Source organism: Microcebus murinus, chromosome 15, assembly GCF_040939455.1.
Source record: "Microcebus murinus isolate Inina chromosome 15, M.murinus_Inina_mat1.0, whole genome shotgun sequence".
NCBI lineage: Eukaryota > Metazoa > Chordata > Mammalia > Primates > Cheirogaleidae > Microcebus > Microcebus murinus.
Genome location: NC_134118.1, coordinates 65,762,345 through 65,787,706, shown reverse-complemented (window position 1 = coordinate 65,787,706; position 25,362 = coordinate 65,762,345). Strand labels below are relative to the sequence as shown.

Here is a 25,362-nt window from a genome sequence, read left to right as displayed (position 1 = left end):
CGCACTAGCTATGTGATCTTGGACTATTTTTCTTAACCTCTATGTGCCTTTGTTTCCTCATCTATAAAATAGAGAATCTCTTTTTATGACTCCTCTCAAAGGGTTTCATGGTAATTAAATGTTACTAGATATAAAGTACTTAGCTCTGACACAAAGTAAGTCTTCAGTAAAGGTTAATCAATATTAGACAGGCTTAATTTGTTTATTCAGAGTTTATCAAAAAGGAACAGAAAAATATCAAAACGTGGAGTGGATACAAAATACAGGTCATTAGTTGATATTATAACCCACAAGAATTCTCCTTTCTCCACTTCCTTACCACCACCACACACGCGCACACCTAACAAACAAAAACTGTTTCTCAGAATACTTCTTTTAGTTTGGGATTATTAGCACATATCCTTGCCAACTTTGGCGGATAAAGAGAAGCACAGAATGTACTAGTCTTTCAGCCACTCCTGATACTGAGTCTTAGAGCTTTGATTTGATTTTGATCCCTCGCCACATACCATGTGTTATGGGATATATGGATTTAAATCTAGAAGTTGCCTGCTGACTTCTAAGTAAACAGGAATTTATGCAGGCAAGATCATTCACATAATTATTTCCTTGTCGGGCCCCTTGCTGCACCACACATTAGAAGCCTGTGAATGATCTAGTAGTTGACTGTGGATGCACGATTATTGGCAGGTCCCCATGTAATAGTTCTGTCTTTATCTCTTTGTCTATGACAAACTTTTTCATGTCAGAGAGAAAATTGCAGGAGATGATCATGGGGTGTGAAATGTCCCAGTAGAGATATTTTAAAATCTCCTTTTATTCTATACACAACAGACATTCTTTTATTTTCAATCTAATGGTGCCATTTTCTATTTCGTAGCAATGCTGATAGGTACTGTGAGTAAACCAGATAATAGATTCTTAAAGTTTCTGTGTGCAAATTGAAAGAGCACATTATAGTGCCTGCCTTTCCTGAGGTCTTGCAGCCTAACCAATATGGTATATAAATATGACACCAGCAGAAGTTATAACAATAGTTTCTGTCAGCCTGTCTGAGATGGTTAGAGAATAGCAGTAGGGAATAGCACAGTAACCCAGAAATGTCCAGATTCTTCTGGCCCCTTTTATTGTGATAAATCTCTTGTGAACTTTGGAGAGAGGTATTGTTTGCATCTGGTATATCTCTGTCTAGAATGCGGCTCTGTGCATCTGTTCCTACTTACTGAACTATGTGGCACAAAAGCCAATTCAATTGCATGCAAAAAAATAAATAAATAAACCACTGTGCAAGAAGGGAATAGAGATAATATATTTGAATAGGATGAATTAACTACTTTCTATACCTTCACTGGATAAGATGAGAATAGTGCAAGATTGTATGTTTAAAAATCTACGTAGTGTTCTCTTGTTATACCAGAAGAATAACTCTTATGGATGCTGGTTTATTGCAAGATGCATCAGATAACACGCTGCTAACTGAGAAAACTGGGGCTGTGCATTCTGCATAAAATTGTCTTGTTCCTTAATAAAAGAACTAAAAGGAAGTAATTACCGCAAATGTTTGCAAAAATATTACATTCAATTAAATATTTCTAAATGTGTGCTGGAGCGAAATTAGTGAGGAGTATAAAAGAATGGAAGAATAGACGCTTGGAAAGGCGCCATGTCAATCTTTTATGAAATGACATTCAAAGATTTTCTGTGATCTTGGAATTTGATCTTTATCTTCCCGGCATGAAACTTCTGTAGCTAACTGCCTTTAGATTGCACACGGTGCATATTCCCCTCTCTGAAACTTTGTTCCTTCCACATAAGCAAAGTGTCCTATCCCAAACTTAGTCTACTTAATCCTTCCACACCACCAAAGGTTCAGTTTGAGTCCAATCTCACTCAATAAGTCTTCTCAAACTGCTAGAGCTCATGATTATACCTCTTTTACCTCCTACAGGGTTTTGTAGAATCATTTTTTAAGCATCTTCTGTATGCCTGAGGTCACATAGCTAGTAAGGAATAAAGCTAAGATTGAATTCAGAATGAATCTAAAGCTTACCAAAGGTTTGATCTCAATGGAAATTGCATATTTAGGTTCATGTGAGATGAACCTAGATAATGTGAGTTATTCCAGAGCTTCCAGGCTTAACTGGGCCAGCCTCTTCTCTGTGACCTCACGTTGTTTATCTTTGTTTTACTGCATTAAATTATAATACAATGTGTCTAGCTGCCCCGCTGGACATTCCTGAAGGCAAGGATTGAGTCTTGCTTCTCATCTTTGTATACTCAGCAGTAGGAAATTATAGCCCTTAGCTATGTGTTCAGTAAAGGTTTAGTGAAATACACACTTCTTATGACATAGCTGTAGTTTCTTCTCTATTTCATATATATGAAAATGTGTGTGCATCTATGTATATATAAACTCAAGCATCAGGATTCTTCCTCCAAAAATCACATGCTCAAACCAAAAAGTACAAAGGTATACTGAAAATGCTTAGACATGGTCTTAATCTGTTTGGGGGGCACTATAACAAAATACTATAAACTGAGTAACTTATAAACAACAGGCGTTTATTTCTTGTAGTTCAAGAGATAGAGAAGTCATCAAGGCATCAGCAGATCTGGTGTCTGGTAAGGGCTTGCTTCTCCATAGATATGCCAACTCTCTGTGACTTTACATGGTGGAAGGGGCTAAAGAATTCCCTTGGGCCTCTTTTACAAGGGCACTAATCCCATTCATGAGGTCAGAGTCCTTGTGGCCTAATTACCTCCCCAAAGGCCCACCTCCTAGTACTATGTTTTATTAATAATACATGAATTTTGGAGAGATACAAACTTTCTTCCCATAGCAGACACTAAGTATTTCCAAGTGTTAGAAGATAGCACACTGTCTTAAGCAATAGTCTATTTAATAAATTCCTCTTACACATAATGTAAATGATGTCTTGACACACATTACAATGAAATCTGAAATCATAGAAGGAATGACTCTGTAAATACCTTTGGGTCTCTTTGCTGATTCACAGCCACCTCCCTTGATTTATACTTGGCATCCCATTTCACAAGTATTTATTATGTGCCTACTGCATGCATGTTTCACTTGTTTTATATTCATGCAATGCTTGTATTGTGTGACATTCTCAGAAGACCTTAATACTTTATTGCTGGGTAAATATTTTCTAAGAACAGCTCCTTATGAAGCTGGGTAGTATATCTATTTTAATTTTTTATCATATATTTAGATTAAAATGTTCAAATATTGAGCAAAAAATACTTCTAAACCAGTATTTCATTATTTTCTCCTCTTCTCAAGTGGAAAGTTATTCATTGAGAGAAAATACTAATAACAAATAACAGCATCCATGACATAATTTTGATATTAGAACAAGAGCAAATATATAGAACAGTGTATTAAACTACTGTGTTAGTACTGTTAACATTTTTCCCATTAGTATTCTAAGCAGATATAACATTCTCCCAAGATATTCTTATTTTATATCGTTTTTATTTCATGTATTCCTTAATGTGATTATTTTTGATGTGTAACAGTACTGTGTTCTAGTTATGTGTGAAATTACATGCTGCATTTTTATACCATTTTTTCCTCACACACTGATTAAAAGAATTTAGAGAGGGCATCAGTGTTCTGAAATTAAAAATTAGCTTGGATTTTTCATTTATAAACTATTTTTATGATTTTTTATTGAAATATGTATTGGGTGGCATGTGTACATTCAAAACTATAAAGTACTTTGACTGATTTTTTTTTTTTAACAAACATTGAAGAATTCTCACATCTAACAACAGCCTTTGAATATTCTCAGTGGGAAGAAGTCTTTGTCCTTTGAAAGCATATTTGAATTTTTTGAAATAGCCAAAAGTTGTTCAATGTCAAATCTGCGAAATAATTTTAGTGATCACACTGGGCAATACTATTTTTGAACAAAAACGAAGTTGGACCAGAAAGATAAGTTTTCTTGTGTGACTCATAAACTAATCCTGAAAGAAATCTCTCCGGAGGCTCCAGTGACGGATCCGTCACTGAAACAAGGTTACCGGTGGGATTGCCTTAAAGTGAGTTTGATAAGCGCTAAGAGAGGAATGTGAGAGCAAGGTCTGATGGCAGCACGTGGGAGAGGTACTCAACCCAAACTAGAGTAAAGGGCGAGACAGGGGCAGTGTCTCTGATGAAGTAACTCTCAGTCAGGAATAATGAATGCATGGCACTCAGATGAACATGGAGGGTGAGATAGAAAGGTCATTCCAGAAGGGTGGAGCATTTGGAGACAAGCAAATGTGTAAAGTGTGGTTCTCCAAGGCTGGAGTGTAAGGTTAGCAGCAGATGAGGCTGAGGAGAGAGGGAGGCTCAAGGTAAAGAGGAATTGTGAATGTCACAATGTCTTCAGTATCACCTGAAATTCAGACCTTATCATAAAAGTCGAGAAATGTCTTGATACATTCTAAGTAGGCACCTAAGCATGGTCAAATTTACATGACAGAAAGATCACCCTGGCAGTCCTATAGAAGTGGAGTGCCCAGAGTAAGGCCTGGGGACAGGTGGGAATGGGAAAAAGGAAGTCAAACCGAGGTAGGGACAGAGAAAAAAGAGTAATTGCAGAAATATCCAGAAGGCAAAATCAGTAGACCTGGTGCCTAAGTGTTGGCGATAAGGAAAGGTAAAAGTAAAAAGTGCAAGATAGATTTTAGCCTGATGGCTTGGACTACTGGGTAGATGATGTGGCTATCACTGCCTTAGGAAAAAAAAAAAAAAAGAATATATCTAGAAGTTCATGGAGTGTTTCTAGAAGAGCCAATCAGGATTGTCATGGCACAATAAATATCTGTAATAATAATTAACTGTTATGTAACACTTACATATATTTATTGTTACATATTATTATATTAACAGTTGGAAAAAAATATCAGATCAGAAAAAATAAGATGTTTTTGTTTAATAATTAACTCCATTTCAGATGTGTTGAATCAGCATTGCCTGTGGTATATACGTCTGGAAATGTCACTGAGGCTGGTCTATATTTGATCTGGAGACCTGGAGAAAAGTTCAACAGGATGTGAAAACTTAGCATTGACAGTGGACACTGAGTGAAGCCATGGGGGTACCGTGATCCACGTATTCAAGAGTTTGTAGACTGAGATGGGAAAGAGCAGGAGCCACAACTCTCAGACTAGTGCAGAGAGGTTCAGAGGACACACAAAAAGAATAGAAAGGTAGGAGAACTAGAGATTAGGGTGTAATGGAATCCAAGGGAAATTAGTGTTTTAAGAAGGAAGAAGTGGTCAATGGTGTGGAAAGCCTAGACCAGTGTATGGCACACAAGAACTAACAAATTTTGGCTGGATAAAACTCCTGGGTGCAATAAGATGAAGACTTAAGGATAGCCACTGATGACATTTGCCAGAGCATATTCTGTGGAGTATATGGGTAGAAGCTATCTGCAACAAAATTTAGGAATGAACGAGAGGGTTGGAATTAGAGACACTGACTGTAGACCACTCCACCAAGGAAACATAATTATAAAGGGAAAGAGGAGGAAGGCTGTGGCTCGATGTTAGGATCAGAGGAGACATGTGTTTGAGTAAATGTGTTTCATATATTTTTCTGATTTTAAAATTAATAATTATTTGCAGTAGTATATCTAGAAAATATAGGAAAGGGTAAAGAATAAAATTAAAATTATTCCTAATATACTCATACATTTTGGTGTATATATATTTCATACAGTACATTTTAAAACAAAATTATGATAGTGTGCACACAATCTTTCTCCTTTATTTACTCTTTATATTGTATTATGATTATTTTTCTCTGTTCTTAAATATTCCTCAAAACTATGATTTTTAATGGCTATAGACTATTCAAGAACACACTCTGGGAAAGTCATTCAGCAAAGCCATAGCTGAGTACTGGTAAACACAGGACTCACCGTGTGTAGGGCACCTAGTATGGCCACAATGGGCCAGGCTAGATGGATAACAGAAATCTGTCAGGGGATGGAGCTGCCCTGTCTTTTTCTTCTGAACTCGGTATGTCCTACCTCCTCTCTCAGGACTTGATCACAGCAGAACACTGCTTTGATAAAATATGTATATTCAACTAACCCAGGAAACCAGGAGGTGGAGGGGACACCAGAAATGTCATCAGCAAATGGTCAAGATGAATAAAGTACAGATCTAGAACAGATCTTGACCAGGCATTCTGTCCTCAATTGATTGTACAATGACATTTGATATGTTGGTGAGGTCAGCCCTCAACATTGTCTCTTTAATCTCTCAGGTCACTGCAATCCAGACTGATTGTCTACTATGTCTAATGTGAACCTGGTTTCCTAGAATATCCATTCATTATTCTCCTTTGGACTCTTGATGCCTTTCTTCTGTATTGGCTTTTAGGTCTCTTGGATCCCATTTCTTCATTTTCTTGATTTTTCCTTCTCCTTTTTGTAAAGTACATTCTCCAGGAGCTTACTCAAAAAGGAAGATGGGAGGTAAACTTTTTATTTATGTTGAGTGTCTGAAAATACCTTTATTCCACCTTCAATTGATTGATCATTTAGCTAGGTATAGAACTCTAAGTTGGAAATACTTTTTCTTCAGAATTTTGAAAGGCATTGTTTCATCGTCACCTAGTTTCCTGTGTTGCAGTTCAGTAACCATTCTTTGTGTGTGACCAGGTTTTGTCTCTCTACAAGTTTGTGTGAAATTTTGGCTTACTCACAAGTTCTTAAGTTTCACAGTGATGTGTTCTGGTGAAGGGCTACTATATTCCTTAAGTGTCCTGAGAATGAAGGGGGCTGTGGACATTTTATTGAATTATTTTATTGATGATTATTGGAAGACAATTCTCCATGGATTTCTTATAGGCCAGACCTTCAGAGTCTGGGCACTCTAGGAAAAGAACATTTTTGATTAGCAAACATTGGAAACTAGAGATAGTGTATCCTTTTAAAGGGATTTTGATACATACTTCCCCAGAGACAACCCAGGGTAGTAAAGAAGAAAACTTCTACTTATTCCCTGGAGGTATTTGCTTACATTTTAGGATAATGAGTAACCCCTCTCTTTCTGGAAGGGAGAATAAGCAGATGTACCAGCAGCCCTATAAAAACTCAGAGTCTTGTAAAATGTGAGGTGCCTCTCCATTCATGCACCCCACTACACACACAGGTAAAAATCCTGTCCTCATCATGTCTCCCTGTGAGCTTTGGGACATAGAGAAGCATCACAAGATGCTTTTCTGGCTGCTGTTTTTATTATGAATAATAAATGATTTGTTACTCTGATGCAGGGCTATTGTGCCTTCTGTCAACATAGGTATATAAATCTGTTGTAGGATAACTTTCAAGTAGAGTAAAATCTCTCAAGGCCTTCATTATTTCCAACTAAATGATGGCTACCTCTTGTCCATTCTCCTTGTTCTTTCTTTGGAGATGTCATGTCTCCTAGACTAGTTCTCTAATATTTGATGGCCCATTTTCCATTTCAGATTACCTCGACTCTGTTTTCGAATATTCTATTGCATTTTTCATTTCTGCTGTCATATTTTTAATTTCTAAAAGTTTTGTTTTCTAAATGTAACTTATATTTAATGACACCTTGTTTTTGTTTCTCAGATGAAATATCTTCTCTTATCTCTATGAAGTAATTAACATATTTTAAAGGTTTCTTCTCCCTGGAGTGACTATTTGGAGGCAGGGGAGGGGAGTCGTTTGTTTGTTTATTTGTTTGTTTTCATTGCTGTCTTTTTCACTAAAATTTCCTTAGACATCTAGTCATCATTGGTTGACTGTTCATCTTTAACATTTGGGGACTAAAATACTAAATGGAAATTTTGACTTTGAACTTGACTCTAGGGAGATCGTGTTGCCTTTATTGCTATTTGATGTCAGATATTCTTGGTGTTTCTTCCTTGGCAAGACAGAATACCCCAAAAACTCTCTCTTACTATTCTGTCTAAAGGATAAAATTCTGTCTAAAGGATTCTGTCTAAAGGGTAAAGGCCAGATTGCCACCTTTCAGGGAGTGAGGAAAGGGATAGGGCAGACAGAGGTTGTCTCAGCATTCAATATGTACCTATTTCCTTAATTCCTCTTTGGTGAATGGTAACTCTACCCTGTATAGTGTTTGGTGTCTCCCAGTCTGGAAACCCGTGTTTTACCCTCCAGAGAGTAAATCTCTAGACTCCAGCCATAGTGCAGGACAAAAGAAGCCTGATTCCCAGCTTTCCCAACCATTGGCTGAGGTGTAAGCTCCCCTGGACCTGTTGCATATGTTACTGCCCACCTTTTGCTTTTTAGCCTCCAAAATCTGTTGTTCTCTCCTCTTCCATTCCTCCTATCCTTGTGAGTTTTTTAACTAATGTTTTAAGGGACATCAAGGAGGAAAAACTATTAAAAATATGCATGCAAATTGCCATCTTTCCCTGAAACCTGGTTTATTTCTTTATTTGAATTTTATATTCTTTAAATCCATTTAAAATTGCAAAACAAGGATCCAGCATTAGTTTTTATTTTTTTTTTATTTTCTGAAATAGCCAGCTTTTCAAAACTATTTTTTTTACACAATTAATTATTTGTCTCTGAGCTTGTAATGGCTTTTGATTTTTAGAGGCTAAGATCTAGTTCAAGACTACCTGTTGTGCTTCATTCATCAATTTATCCCATCCTAATGCCAGTGTGGTAGTGTTTTAATGATGACACTTTAGGGAAAAGCTTAATATCTTGAATGCCAAGACTCAAGGGATGGATTTCAGATGTTTTTGTTTGCTGTCCAAAAAAAAAAAATGTAGATACTTAAAAATGTTTAAATGCTAACAGAAAAGACCAAGTAGAAAGATATGCTAATGATAAGAGAGAATGAGAGACGAGAGAGAGCTGAAAAAATTTTTAATATATAATTTATTCCAAAATAAAATTATTTATTCCTTCACATTATGTGCTATAAAATGTAAATATATTTTAAAATATTACTAAATTTTATAAAAATTTACAGAACATATATATTCTTTCAAATTATAACCATATGCATTCATTCAAAAATAAAAAATACATAATTTTTAGCCACGCACTCTATGCTAAATGAGGTCTCTGGGGAGTCAAAATAAGTAGAATAACAACAATTTTCTTTCCCACTATGTAGAAATATCAGAGGACTTTATATTTAATGAGTGTCTGTCGTTGCAGGCCTCTATGATGGGTATTTTACATGCAATTTCACATACGAGCTTTATACTAACAAACACTGTGTATGGATATCATCATCCCAGTCTTAAAGGATATAGAAACTGAGGCTCAGAAAGGTTAAGTAACTTGTATAAATTCACTCAGCTATGAAATATTGCTGCAGAATGTCAAGCTCAGGTTCTTCCAATCCCCCAAGTATAAGAAATAAGTTTGTAAGAGAGGAAAAAAAAAGACAGACTGCCTTTCCCTACTCTCACCTCACAACAATCAACACAGAAGACATCTGTGACCAAACCAGTGGGGTTCCCGCACACACACATCAAGCCAGCAACCAGCTCTGCAGGGGACACCAGCTGGGTGTCCTCTAATTCAATTCCATTCTGACACTATCTGCCTGCAGGTAGCTCAGACCACACAGGTTGAGGGCTCAGTTCCACAAGGATGCCCCCCACTTCAGATGCCAATCACAAGACCCAGGGTGTCTGCCTGTGCTTCTCACCAACCAGCTATATGTATCAGGATTACCCAGGATCCCTTCATTGGGTTTGATTAATTTGCTAGAGCAGCTCACAGAACTTAGGGAAATACTTATAATTGCTGGTTTATTATAAAGGATATTACAAAGAATATAGATGAAGAGATGCTTAGGGTCAGGTACAGAGGGCAGGGGTGTGGAGCTTCCATGCCCTCCCTGGGCCCACCCCCCTCCAGGGACCTTCATGTGCTCAGCTATCCAGAAGCTCCTCCAACCTTGTCCTTTTGGGGTTTTATGAAGCCTTTATTATGTAGGCATAATTGATTAAACCATCAGCCATGGGTGATCAACCGAATGTTCAGCTCCTCTTCCTTCCCAGGAGGTTGGGAGCTGGGATTGAAAATTCCACCCTTCTGAGCACGAGGCTGGTTTCCAGGGCAATCAGCCCCCAGTGGAGTCAAAAGGCTTTCCAAAAACTGCCTCATTGACATAGGCTCAGGTGTGTTTGAAAGGGCTTGTTGTAAATAACAAAAGACTGTCTATCACCTGTATTGTTTAGGAGCTACTTCAGGAACTAAGGACAAAAGGCCAAATACTTTAACAAAAGATATTCTTACTGCTCTAGTCATCTAGGGAGTAGCAGAGTTTACAGAAGCTGAAAGCCAGGAATCCTGGACAAAACCCAACATGTACACATCATAATATCACAGTTTGAGAAAAAATAATGAGATGATTTTATAATCCAATACTACTTAATTCACATAATCTATTGAAGAACATGAATTTCTTTAGCCTCAGTGAAAGTTAGCATTTAGAATATTGGGGAGACAATATTAACTGTATTTTATTATTCGTCAGGTTTACTTAGACTATTTTCAAATATGAGCATTTGAGAATTGAGAACATAAAATCCATAATAAATGTATTATTAAGCTTATTTTTAACTTCTCTCTCTGGTTCCCAAACTTTTAACTATTAAGGATGGGTTAAAATATTATGTATCTTATGCCTTATTGCATGTGCCATGCACCTATAATCCCATCTAGGCAGGAGAAGAATCCCTGGAGCACAGGAGTTCAAGGCCAGCCTGGGCAACGTAGTGAGACCCCATCTCAAAAATATAATAAAAATACGTAACCTTAACATTTGTACCCCCATAATATGCTGAAATTAAAAAAATGGAAAAAATAAAAAAAATTATATATCTCTCCATATTCTAATTAGGCTGGAACTCAGCTAACAAGGATCAACTGACTCACAGATTTGATAACTAGCCCTAATACTAACCTCAGAATCAATCAACAGTCTACTCTGCCTTAATTTAGTAGGTGACACATGATTTGACCTTATAAATCCTAGTAAATAAGATAGCCACTGAGTAAATATCAAACATGATTTTTAAAATTGCTTATAGATTTTCCCACCAAAATCAGCTCAGTCTGATCTTTATGTGATTAACAATACTATGTAGCTAGAGTTTTTAGTATAGAGTCATGTTCTTGCCTTTTAAAAATTTTATCTAGAAACAGTTGAAAAGACATTGTGTTGTTCAATTTAAAAGAAAATTACTTTTTCCATCTGACATTTTTGTCATTTTTTCATGTCTAAATTGAATGACAAAAACATTATTATTATTAGTTTATATGGCTTCTAGATGAGTGTAAAATGTTTTTAACATTCAAGATACATTATTAGGATATTATTGGTTCCTTAAGCATAGTAAGGGCTGTTTTATTATTTAATAAATGAGAAGTGATTCCTCTATTATAATAATATATATTTATATAGCTCTAAATACATGCAAAACACTGTGAATTCTACAAAATGAACCAGACATGAATCCTTCAATGAAGAACCTTCTATTCTAATAGAAGACAGTAGAGAAGATATGTATGTTACCAAACCCAACTGAAGTCTAGTTGCCCAGAGAACAAAGCCAGACACTATAGCTGAGAGTTGCAAAGAGAGAAAGAAGCATTTTATCGTGTGGTGCCATGCAAGGAAAATGTGCAGGTGATGCTTTAAGACCCAGACTCCCTGATGGCTTACAGGCAAGGGCTGGGCAGGCAGGGGAGCATTTCAGGAAAGCAGGAGTTGTAGGCAACACTGTAAATCAATACACATAGGTTATACATTGGCCTGGCCCCAAAAGGTCTCAGTTCCTGCTTCTCTGCAATTTCCATCCTGTGGGGATTTCTGAAAAACAACTGAAGAATATATGTTAGGGCATGATCTTTTAGTTTCCAAAGGGAACCAAGACACCTCATGACCCTGGCATGCTTGGAGGGACATTGTCATTACTGCCTTCCTGCCCATGGGATGCTCACTCACTTTTCCAGGCTAGCTAGGTGCCCACAACTTACCCTGAAGGGACTCAAGATTTTCCTGTATTTCCATGCTTAGGGGTTTAGAGGTGTCTTGCCAAGGCCCTAAGAGGGGTCCCTGCCCCATCTCACATATGTGCTTACAACAAATGCTAGGGAGTCCCATGTACAGACACAATGCTGTGGGCATTCCAAAAAAGTTATTTCTAGTTGAAAAAGTCACCTCTGGAGGAGGCGATATTTGGTCTGGGCCTGAGACCAAAGATACCCAGGGGCCACAGAAGCTGTGTGAACAATGGGAGGAGAATGCCATGCTCTAACTGCTTCCCATGTTTACTCTGGAAGCAAAAGTCAGGATGGGCATGGGCATGCTGCTCTCCCCCCGTCCGTCCTGTGAGGAACAAATGAAAGAACGTAGCAGAAGCCCAGCTCACAGGAACACACGAAAGTCCGTACTGCATTCCTCAGGGGATTCTTAAAAGCCACCAGGCTGCTTTTCTTTGTTTTACGTTTCAGAAGAAACTTTAGTGGCCATATCATTAACAGATGTATTAGGGTAAAGCTGAAGTTGAATTACAAAGGAAACCCCAAACTTGATATCTTAAATGATACGGGATATATTCCTCCTCCATGTGACAGGGCAGCTGGTCTAGGCTGGCAGAGGACCTCTTCTCCACTGGGTCATTCAGGGAACCAAGCACCACTGTCTTGTTGCTCTGCCAGCCCACAAGGGTGTTATTTTCATCTTGTTTGTCAGAGCAGGGTCACTGCTATGGCCATCTTCTAGCCAATGGCAATAGAGGAAAAGCCAAAGTCCAGGGAAAGATGAGTGCTAACATTTCACCGGGCTGAATTTTAAATATGTGGCCATACTACATTCAAGAAAGACTGGAAAATTAGCTTGACAGCCACGTTCTCAGGAAGAGGAGGAGAACAGATTTAGAGAAAGTGGGTGTAGGCGCCAAGACCCTTGGCCCCCTGAGGTTACACTGAAAAATCACTGACATGAGGCAGATTGCCTAATACGAAGGAAGGAATACAAATTTCTTTATGTATATACGTGGGAGCCTTCAGAATGAAGACCTAAGGATTCAGGGGAAATTGTCCATTTTTATGCTTAGGTTTAATAAAGTATGGACAGCTGTGTCGAAATATGATCGGACAAAAGTGGTATAATCTAATGCTAGCCAGACTGAGTGTGGAAACCCAGCATGGCCTGTCTGTCTAGATTCTTCTTGGCCTCTTCTGAGAAGCATCCTTCCTTCTGGGTGTGGGGAGGACCCTCTCTGGAATGGGGGGCTTATGACCTAGTGAAACAAGGTAGGTCAGATGACCACTTTGTGGCCAGGTTTTACACAGAATATTTTTAGGTTTTATGGCTGGCTCAAGAAAAGGGGTTCTGGTTTCTGTGACACCCCCTTGGGGAAGAGGGATTCTAGTTTCTATTGCTAGCCTCTGGAGAGAATGGGACTGAGAGGCAGGTGGATAGGAGAAGGCCAGAGAAAATCTTTTGCTTCTGAAGCCTTCATTTCGAGGTATTCTTTTCTGAGCCCCAACATGGGGAAGACCAGCAGTCTGACACAACAGACTTTTGTTGTTTTGTTTTCTTCTTATAATTTCTCAGGATTTATAGAAAATTTACTGTTTAGTTAGTTTTATACCTTTACAATTTAATGTGATCTAAATCTTATAAGCAATATAGAACACCACCTGCTACAGTTAAGTGGTAAATTTTTAACAAGTTCTAGAATGACTTGTACATGTGTCTAATGCAACTCCCAGTATTAAGTTGTAAGACTGAAGCAGCACAGGCACCAAAGCAAAAATGTGACTCTGTTCATGTGTTTCGGAAGATAAGATCTGTGATCTCCTGTTTGTTTGACTTTTCCTCAATCACAGTTTTCAGTATGCAAAATGGGCAATTCTGAACATCATATAAAGATTGTAAAATTCCTGTTCTGTTCTAGATAACAAGCTATAGACCACCCAGATAAAAGCATGAATTTGATATACATTATGATTATTTAAATTGTTTCTGTACAAGTGATTTATACCAGAACTGTAACTTAGTTTGCTGATTCTTTACTCAGATGATATCCATTTTATAGTAGGAGCCAAAAAAATACCATATGAGATACATTTAAGAAAAAGAGGACGAATACTTTTAAAGCTCTATATTACTTTATGAAATAGGTAATTGTGCTATTTTTAGGAATTCCTGCTAAATTTTAATATTCATGAATATTCTTTTTAAGGTATGATAAACATTTTAAAATAAATGAGTAACAGTGTATTTTATAAAGTTCAGTTCAGTTCAACAAGTACTTATTAAATGCCTAATCTATGTAAGACAATGCATGGTCTTTTTAAACTTAATGTGATGTGTTCAATTAAGGTGGCTTTTGTCACATGGACTTTTTTTTCCCCAAAAGTGGCTGACTCAAAAGGGCAACCATTCCTTTAGCTGGGCATGCATACATAAAATAAAATAGAGTAAAATTACTACAGTCCACTATATTATACATATCAACAAGGTAATTAAAAGTCAAATGAACATTTTTATGAATAAATTTTATGCTGAAAATGATTTTTCCAATGGTCCTATGTCCCTGAGCACCAGAGGGAGTTCTATAACTTAAGGGAGCATATTAGATTAATAGGATATAGCCAGGCTGTATTTTATTTATATATCAATCTCAAACTTACATATAAATGTCAAAGGCAGAAGGAATATAAAACTAAATGGGAAAGCAAAAAGAATATGAGTCTGAGAAAAAAAATCTCTGCATATATTTTACTTAGGCATAATATTAGTCGTCACAGTTTTCCCCTCGTCTTCCAATTTTCTTTGTTTCAATCTGAGGAGTGGGTGATTGAGAATTGACTGGATGCATGGTGGGAGAAGGCACTAGAAGAATAGATGAGATATATGGTAGAAAACAAATACAGTGAATAATCTTGGCAAAAAATAAGAAAGTACAAAATCTCACTTCGATTTCGATTGATGCATTCTAGAGGCATCCCTTTATTAACTTAATTCAGGCTATTTCAATTTTATTTCCTATATCAGTTTCTTAATGTACCGAAGTGTACAATATAATCACATTTTCTAAGATTCCAAACAAAAAAGTTAGAATAAAAACATGATGATTCTCCAAGAGCTAAGCTGACATTATTGTGAAAACCCAGTTATCCAAGATACCCTTTTCATAAATCAGGTAGGGCTATACTTAGCACGGTAATTGTACTTATATTTGTCAATTTGTTTCCAGTAAAAAAGAGTTTTCATTTGAGATTTGCATAACATTTGCATTTGTTAATATGTCAGTTAGTTCCAATTAATAGAAAATTGGATAGCAAACCAAGAAAAGAAGGGCAAAAATAATCGAAGGACTCTCTTCGATTATTTTTCAGTGTGACAGAAGCTTGTGTTTTGAGGTGAGAGGACTGGGAAGCGGGTGGGGAGATGAGAGGAGTGATTAATTGGCTCAAAAATAAAATAGAACACATGGAGCATCTTAGGAACCACCAAAATTACTTTCAAACCATTTGCAGACTATTGCATAGACGTTAATTTATTTCCAGGAGATAATTTTTGTATATTAGAAGAATTAAAAAGTCAGCAAAGACCCGTTGATGCTTTATCCATTATTTATTGAGAAGGAAATGAAGGAGGAGAATGGACACAAATTAGAATTGCCTAACTGTTCTGAGAATACTCTAAAGTGTTGTGATTTTATATGGCCTGAAAATGCAGATGAAGATTGGGAGTTGTGTCTTTGTCTTTGGACCTCTGGAATTAAAATCATTATATAAGCAATTTCTTTAAGTTACAGTTACTATCATGGAGTGAAAGTAGAACTTTGTTTTTCTTTGACTTCTGAAGGATAAATAGAGAAATGTAGATAGATGTAAATAAACATAAATGTATAATTAAGTCCAATAAATCTATTAATGTTAAATGTGGCCCTAAAAATGAGGCAATTTTCTGGAACCTTCTCTATAATTGATTTAGGACTTAGAAAATTTATATATCTTTATAATCCCAGCTGTTGCTTATCTTTATAGACACTAGTGTCATTTTTCTGTGATCATTTTTTTTTTTTGAGACAGAGTCTCACTCTGTAGCCCAGACTAGAGTGCAGTGGTGTCATCATAGCTCACAGCAACCTCAAACTCCTGGGCTCAAGCAATCCTCCTGCCTCAGCCTCCCAAGTAGATGGGGCTATAGGTATGCACCACCATGCCTGGCTAATTTTTTCTATGTTTATATATATATATATATATATATATATATATATATATATATATTTTTTTTTTTTTTTTTTTTTTTTTAACAGAAGAAGTCTCACTTTTGTTCAGAATAGTCTTGAACTCCTGGCCTCAAGTGATTGTCTTGCCTCAGCCTCCCAAAGGGCTAGGATTACAGGCGTAAGCTACCACACCTAGCCTGGGATCAATTTTATCAAGAAAGGAGTGACTGAATTCACCAGAATTTCAAGAGAAGTTAATCCATGTACCCTCTTCTGTCCTCCTAGTAGAACTTGAGCATATTGAAATCCGTGTGTCAACATTAATACTGTCTCCACATGGCCATTCCCTCTTGTAGACATCCCTAGTTGTTGTTCAGGTGCTTTTATCTGTATATGGCAGAAAAAGACTAGGTGTCTAAGTACTTTTTGGGGCACAGGATTGGCGATAGGGGAGACTCCAGATTTGAAATCAAGAAAATTGTATGTTACTGTTTCAGACACTCAGAGTCCCTGGAATAGTGATGTTGAGTATTTGCTTCCCAACCTTTGTTTTTCAGAGCCTTTCGGCTTGTACTTCAATAATTATTCGAGACTTCTTACCAAGGAATTCTGACATTATGCATTTAAAAAACGCAAAATCCATTAAATACTAATATGCTGTGACTCACAACTTTGAAAGAAAAAGTTCTTTGTTTGCAGTTTGGAACCTGCCATTCTATTTTATTATTGCAGAAGTTCCCAGCAGGCATATTCACCCAGATTTAATTATTAAGCCATAAACGTATCTTTGAAAGTTTCCCTTTATACTGAATGCCTAGAAGTAATTTAGAATTGCTTTTTCAATCATTTTTACGTGGCAAATCAAACTTCAATGCAAAGTATGTTTTCAAATGTTTTGGAAAAATGAACATCACTGAATTGGTAATAGTACCCCGATGCCAAGGCAAATAAAATAGGCAAATGTGGAGACTGAATGGGTAAACATGTATTGAGGTTTTAGGTAACAACTTTACCTATTTATATACTAAAATGGAAGCTCAATGGAGACCGGGTTTTCATCTGTTTTGCTCATTGTTTTATCCCACTAACACAGCATAGAGCTTGTCACTTGCTTGGGGTCTCCATAAAAATTTATTGAATAAATCCATGTGTATATGAATCAATCGAGCCTCATTTACACTCCCCATATCACCACCACACACATATTTCTTAGTACTTACAATGGAAGAAGTTGGAGATTTTTTTGTTTGACATTAAACATATATATGCATATTTATTCAAATTTGCTGTTTAGGGTATGTTGACTGAAGAAGACCAGTTTTCAAAGAGATTCATATTTTTTATGAAAGTGTAACTGGTTAAATATAATCCTAAGTATCAAGATTTTCCAAAGCACTGAAAAAATTTTCTATATTTTTTTTTCCTTTAAGTTACTGAGAATATAAGAATAGGAGAATATAAACCTTAAGTGTTCCTTAACTGTTTATAGAGAGTGAAAACAGACTTTAACCAAAAACTCTCTTTAAAATCTCCTGTGTATACTTTCTAAGGGAACTTCAAAGAAATGGCTTGATAGAAGCAAAACTTTTCAAATGTCGTGACATTAACAAGATTATCTTGGAAATATTGAATATTTGTTGAATAATTACAAGTTCTCCACTCTCAAAGATCTTTAAAAGAAAATCATTTAAATTAATAAAGATGCAATGAACAAGTATGTGTAGTGTGTGCTAAATGCCCACATATAGAATTTATAAGGAAATGCAAAGAACTTGGTCAGTGAGAAAAATATATCCTTTTAAAAATAAATAAATAAGAGTTTCCCCCTGTTTTGCACCACTGTGGCTTCACCTATAAAGTGTTTGAATAGTTTCTCCACTGCCAATTTTTTTATTTTAAAGTGTTGATATTTTAATTAAAAAATTACTGTAGAACATGTCCTGAATAAAGTACTTTAATTACTGTCCCTCATTGTTATTAAACTTGCACTAACTTATAAAACTTGCATAAACTAGTAAAAGAGTTATGAGAAAACAATGTGGTACCTATGACATTCAATGTAAGTAGATATTTGTTTAAATCACTTACATAACTTGAGAATTGTTCTCTCTCCAATAATTTAGATGTCAGGAAAGTCAATAGCAACTAATCATTTTCCCTCATTCAGAACTGGGAAAAGCTTGAAAAAAATATAAAGCTTACTATGATGCTGACATCAATGCTGGACTAAATCATCACTTATTTATTATTCTGTCTTATAAACATATCAAAGCAGAAAACCTCTAGGCTCGTAGACAATAAAATATCTCAACATTAAAACTAAATAATAAAACGTCAAAGATAAAAGATGGATAAACCCACACAGACATGTCTCTTCTATGGCCTAGGAAAATATCTATCTAAACAAGTAGATTTTGCACAGCATTAATCCAATCCCATTCCCTGAATCTACACATTCTAATAGAAACTAGAGCTAGACTTGATTTGTCTTTCCTTGGCATTACTAGAGCAAATTAGTATTTGTAAAGTTTGTCATATGGGATTTCCTTCATAGGAAAGTCTCTGAGAACATATTTCACAAATGCCAATCTGAATTATAAAATACATTCAAAAGTTGGTGTTTTTGTCATTTAAAGGCTTCTGGAAGTCTCTATGCTATTAATGATGTTACATGTGCTTTTGAACCCAAAGTTCAAAAAACGTTAATGTCTATATTTTTTTCTAGCAACATATTCTAATAAGAAATTTCTATTCCTTCAGAAATGATTTCTCAAAAAGAGTAGAAGAGGTCAGACAATAACCCTGCTCTTTCACTCTTAATCACCAGAGATAAGACAACATAGAACGGGGTCATTTTATCTACAGGTTCATTATAGCTTGCCTTTGTATCTAAGTCCCATGAGTATAGAAAATTTGGCAAATTAATATATATACTAGCTTGGCTGATTTCACAGAATGAATTAGCTACATGTTCAAAAAAATGTACTGGTCCACCTGGTAAAAAGTGTTCTGTAAGTAGACACACATGGAGCCTTTGTTTTCTGGAGCCACATAGCTTCATGGCAGTCTATACAGCCAAATATTAAAAAACCGTTACTATCAAGCTTGACTATGCTATTTTAAAATAGTGAACAAATTAACATTTCAACTGAAGCAGATTGAGCCTCCATGATGTCATCCTAAGTACTCACTGTTTTCTAAACCTCCATCCAGTTCATCAAGCTGCTACATGAAACACCCCCTGCCATCCTGGCAGGGACTTGGGGGAGGCTCGTCAGAATCTTAGGGAAAGAAGCGATGCCATGTGCTTTTCCACCCTGAAGTTGCCATCGTGGCTGCTAAAAGGGAAAGTGAAGAGAAGCAAGTTAGCTGGTAGCAAAAAAAAATCACTTCTTGGGGAGGTGAAAGTCATGGGCCAAGGATATAGTAGAGTCGCGAATTCCAAGAATCTTTGAGAAATGATGTGAATTTCCTATAATGGGGTCGGGGAGGAGATGAACTCAGGTCTTCCGTCGGCTGCCATTCTCCAAACACAGACCAAGTTCTCTTCCTTGGAATGTCATGGCACCCACTGCCACCAATTTCAGAGGAAATCACAAAGCCTTGTATGGATAAATTGCTCCACTTATAATTTGACCCAAACTTCTGATATAGCTGACTTTTGAAACGCTCCATTTAGTTAAGAAAATTTCATATAGAAAAACAAAGAAATTCTCATTCAGGAAAAAGGCTGACTTTTACCCCAAATCTTAAAGTTGGGTTCTTGTGAAGATACAAATTAAGCAGAGTGGAAATTCATATCTTTGGCTAAATAAAAGCACAAAAATGTACTGCCTGTTCTGAAGCCTATTCCTTCTGTCATGCTCTTAATCAAGCCCCACAGCCTATGGGAACTGACAAAGAGTGGGTAACAGAGTGGCTGTGGTCAGTGTCGTTGGAAAGAGCCTTCAGATCACAAGATTAAATGTAACTTCTTCAAGGCAGGGGAGAAAAAGCTGACAATACATGAAGAGGCACAATATGATGTTTTTCACTTTTAAAAATAACTGCACTAAATGTCCATTAATTTTAACCTGCTCTGTCCTTAGTCTATCATAAAGATAATTTAAACATTGCTTGGAAAACAAAGAGATCCTTGAGGTGAACAAATTGCACATAATCGTAAAGCATAACACTGCATATATTAATATTACTATTTAGACATCCTTGAGTACAATATGCCCAAAAGGTAATTTGTAATATATGACTTTGTAATATACTCTGGCTTAAATGCAAATAAAATGATGCATTGAAGGACACAATAATGGTGCTCAAGTGCAGGATGTTGTATTACATAAATTTATCAGGCACACAAGATTGGTGTAACCAGCACAATTGCCAACTTGTATCTGGGGAGTAGTACTCTATGTATTGTGCAATAAACATTATACAGCACAATAAATGAAGCAAAATAGCTGGGAAAATATGTGAGAGGAAAGAGCTGAGAAAGGATTATAAAATATCTTTATGAACATTAGCATAAGTGATGGGCCACAATTTTCCAGCTTTTTTCTTCTGACAAATTGTCTATATAGTAATATTTTCATGATACACTATCATTTAAAAACATACTGCACAAACCGTATACCTGTGAAATCTATAGTTTCTTTTGTCAGGTTTGTTGCTGTTATTCAGTACATGTCAAGTATGCTAGTTAGGTGGTAAATTTATAGCGTATACAGTAACTGGATTTCCTAAACACCCTCCCTTAGAAAAACAAAATGAAATATAATACCACTGAGAAACCCTGGAACACACATTCTGTTATTTTGAGCTAGTGAGCAGAGCTTTCCTTGCTTTCTGAAACATCTGCCCATTGGACCAGTCCTGTGTGATAGAAAAACCCTTACAATTATTACATCATTTATTTCGTGCTCATTGTGGCTTGGGTTTATATTTCCCCATTGTCTACATAATCTTTCCAAAAGTAGAAATTTTGCATCTCAGCTTTTTCCAGCACTGATTCTTTTTCTAAGAATCTCTAGATTTGGTAATTTATTCGTTATTTTCGAAGAACTTATTGCAGTGTTTTCATTGTTCGCTATTTTTTTCCTTTTGTTTTCACTATTTGCTTTTTCCTTGATATTGGCAAACTCATTTGATTTTGTTCTCTCAGGCATGTGTTCTGATCTCCCCCCTTAATTATGGAGGGGGAGGGGTTAATAGCTATTAGTAGATATATTTCCCTTCCAGAATCTGAGCTAGCTTTTAAAATTTGTTTTCCCTCCCTTAATTTATAAATATTTTAATCAATAATGTATCTATTATTTCCCAAGTGAGCCCTAAGGAGTGTGTTTGATGGCCTCACACAAGCCATTCCAGGAGAACAGCCTCTCTCAAGCAGCTGACACCACTGAGCCTTGCTAGTTTCTCCCTCTCCCGAGTCCCTATATTTTTAGGCTAGCCAGCAACGGTGGGCTCACTCCATCTCCAAACCAATGAAATTGATGCGTTGTGCAAGTCCCCTCACTGGCTTTTGCTGAACTTGCATTGCATCACCCGTTGCACATTCAGTCAGAAGCTAGCCTGGAACAAAAAGCCAGTCATCAGAGAAAATGACTGTCTGTCCCCAATGTTGTAATTGCACTCAATCAGCAAGTACCAGCTCTGCATCAATAATTAGATAAGGGTCCGATAATTATGTTGGCAATGAAACAGCATAGTCAAAATTTCAGTGATTTCATGAAGTGATTGTCCAAGAGTTGAAATCAATGTTTAAGCCTGATGTTCCCCCTCCCCTTACCCATAATGTCACAGATGATTGAGAACCGGTGCCCTTTGTATTGTTTGGAATATTCCCTTCCAGTTGTTGCGTCTCATGCCAACTAAAGAACTACACTTGCTTTCATATATGACATACTTGCTTTTAAAAATCTAATTAAAACTTTCTTTTGGGTCCTTAGGTAGAAAGATGGCTCTGCTGAGATGAGCTCTTAATTAATGCACTGAGAGGCTGCGAGTCCCACCTCTCAACAGGAATGATTGACGTCCAAGGATACATAAATTACACTAATTGAGCTCTGCCTCTACATAGGTTTTCCACAGCCAACTCATCAGAGAAGCTAGGTGAGTAGACCAGCATAAAAAGTTACTTCAATATGTTCTATGCTTACCCAAGGGGTAGAAGAGGAACTTTCCAGACTGTTGCGCATTTATTATCACAGAAGGCAGTTCTTTTCTTCAATTTTAAGGCATAGGTTTTGTGTTGTAGGGTTTTTTTAAATTATAAAAATTAACATTTTTAACATAATCATTTAAATTTAAGCAATCCCCTTCTCTTCACAATTTTCAGGCAGCACAACTTGCAAGCCAATTACAGTGTGCAGAAATCATTTGGCATCATTTGTTGATATTAAATTGTGTTGCATAGCAACCAATGCATATGCTATGGAGGGATTGTTTGAAATCAAATCCAATTTCAGTCCCTGAATTTAGTTCTCAGAGATTTACCTAACTGTAAACACACCTAATCCCCAGGCTCAGCCAAAGACCATACTGAAATGTTTCTTTTTTATTTCATTCTGAAAGAAATGCATAGGTATTCTAATGCTCTTGCTTCCATGAAATCTAATAAACCACTTAGTATAATCTAGGTGATTTATTAGTCTAAAATAAAATTCAGAGACAGGGCTATTTGCTAAAAATGAATACAATTATACTTCATTGGACTTCCCCATTTGTATCTTGAAGTTTTTAATGATAGATGTTTTGTAAAGTCCTGAACAATTATGAAAAACCTACTGTTTCAATAATAATTAAGAAAAATAGAAATAATATGAGAAGTTCAGGATACTAAATTAATTATTTGACATGCATCGCTAAAAATGTATTATTATTCAGACTAAATATAAATAGGACTTGAGTTTTACCGTATAAAAATTTGAAAGCCGAGAGTAAGGGGATGAAGACCACAAAGAACACCAGATTAAGAAAGTATTAAGCATAAAGTGATACAACAAAATGAATAGAAGTAGAAAAAGCAAATGGTGAAAACAAAAGGAAAAAAATACCAAACAATAGAAACTCTGCAGTAAATCTTGGAAATAATAAGTAAGTGACCAAACCTAAACATTCCACAAAAAAAAAAAAAAAAAACAGCACTGGAAAAAAGTAAACAAAAAGGTGGTAGGGAGAAAAAGGTCTAGATTCAGAAAATATTTAGCAGGGATGGCCATGAACTAGTAACAAAAATCAAAAAGAATTCTTTTAAGACTTTGGATTACTGAAACATTCAAGAGAACATGTTACTTCCACACTTTCTCTCTTTCCACTCCACTACACTTTGTTGTGCCTACTGTTTCAAATTGGGAAAAATGTGGAGCCCTACTTAAAAAGAAAACCATAAGATGGCTACATTTCTATCAAAGTAGCTTTATTATTACCTGTGAGAAAACCTGAAGTGGAGAAAAATTGAGAGATATCAGAAAATCCTGAGCTGATGATCTCGTAAAAAATATAAAATGCTTTTAGCATCAAGACTTATCTCACTATGACTGAAATGGAATAAAATTGGAACAGCTTCTTGACTGTAAGATCTTTCTGTAATTTGGTGACAAATAGTATCCAAATACAATGTATCAAGGCCATTGAAATATAAATAATATAACATTTCTGTTTAAAAAATTATTTAGATTTAACGAGCATAAAACAGATACCTTAAAATGCCAGTGTTTATTTTTATTTTCTGGAATTGTGTGTTCATACCACACTCGTTCATCATAGATTATATGCTAAGCAAGGTACAGTACTTGAAGTGGTTTTCTATGAAATTATGCTTGAAATGACCTAAATATATTCATATCTCTTGAGAATTTATATATTTAATAATCATGAAAAGGCAGTATCACTGTGTGCTTCATTAGTCTCATATCTGTAGAAATATTTATTAGTAGAAAAAGTAACCATATGTTCATAATATTGGCAGATAATTCCACCCAAATTCACATATTTTTAATGCAGTTAACAGAAAACTCAACATACTTGAACAACACTATGTGGGTGATACGTTTGGATATAAGTTGGTAAAATGTGCCTGAATTGGTATGGACTTTTTTCTTTGTGTGTTTCGGGTGATCAGACTGCTTGCGTCTGACGGAAGACCATGATTCATTAAGAAATGGGGCAGAGGCAGTGCTGAGTCAGGGCCACCCTGCCTGGAATGGAACCATTTATAATAGCTCATCACTATTAAAAACTATATAACATAAAATCAGCTTTTATCCTATTCTGTTTCTGAACATAGACTACCAGATCCAAGTTGGCAATTGCTACATTACATTGCAACCATACTATTATTAGTTGATACATGAATAAACATAGCAGGGAACATGTTGCTCACCCTCTAGCTAAACACAATATAATAAAAATCTTAGTAAACTCTTCTCTGATCTTCTAAATAGAACACTTGTCACATGTTCCTTTGGTCATTTGTGAGGCATCTTGTATTATTCGTCTAAAATTCATGTAATTCTTCACATGTAGGGCTATTCAGTTAGCTGGACAATTTGTTATTCTACTACTGTTTGATCTTGTTTGTAACTTTAATAGCAATTTTTTAAAATGTGTAGATTTGTTTAAAATAACACTTTTTACCTTTTTCTTTTAAAAAGTGTGTAGAAAAAAAGCAACAGATGTTCTGTGATATCACTGCCACCATCATTTGTATTCTCATAATTTTAACTTATGAAAAGTTAAATATATATATATATAAATATATATATGATTAGGAAAAACAACAGAATTTATCAAAGTCTCTCTCCCGTAAAATAATTACTCGTTACAATTTCTTAATATTTCTTTCATAGAAGTACATAACCCTTTAAATATCTGTATATGATTTATGCATTCACTCTACGCTTAGGATTTTTATGTACCTGGTTTTTTTCTGATGCTAGAATTGTAACATTAAGCAAAACAGATTTGGGGGGAAAATGACTCATTAGCCCTCATGGGGCTTACATTCTTGTGGGGAGAAAAAGACTGTAAATAGAAAAATAATAGATTAAATGAGAATGTAGACGTATGCGTGTACATGCATGTGTGCGTCATATGGTGGTAAGTACTACAGAGAAAAGTAAAGC

General features: G+C 36.0%; 1 protein-coding gene across 6 annotated transcripts in view; it reads left to right on the top strand.

Annotated features, from left to right (window-relative positions):
- Positions 1 to 25,362, top strand: part of TENM3 (teneurin transmembrane protein 3) — a 2,406,934-nt gene that overhangs the window by 1,438,515 nt on the left and 943,057 nt on the right. For all 6 annotated transcript variants that reach the window (XM_076010707.1, XM_076010706.1, XM_076010703.1 and 3 more), the window contains exon 7: positions 22,186 to 22,348. The gene's annotated coding sequence lies outside the window, so the exon portion shown is untranslated. The remainder of the gene's footprint in view (positions 1 to 22,185; positions 22,349 to 25,362) is intronic.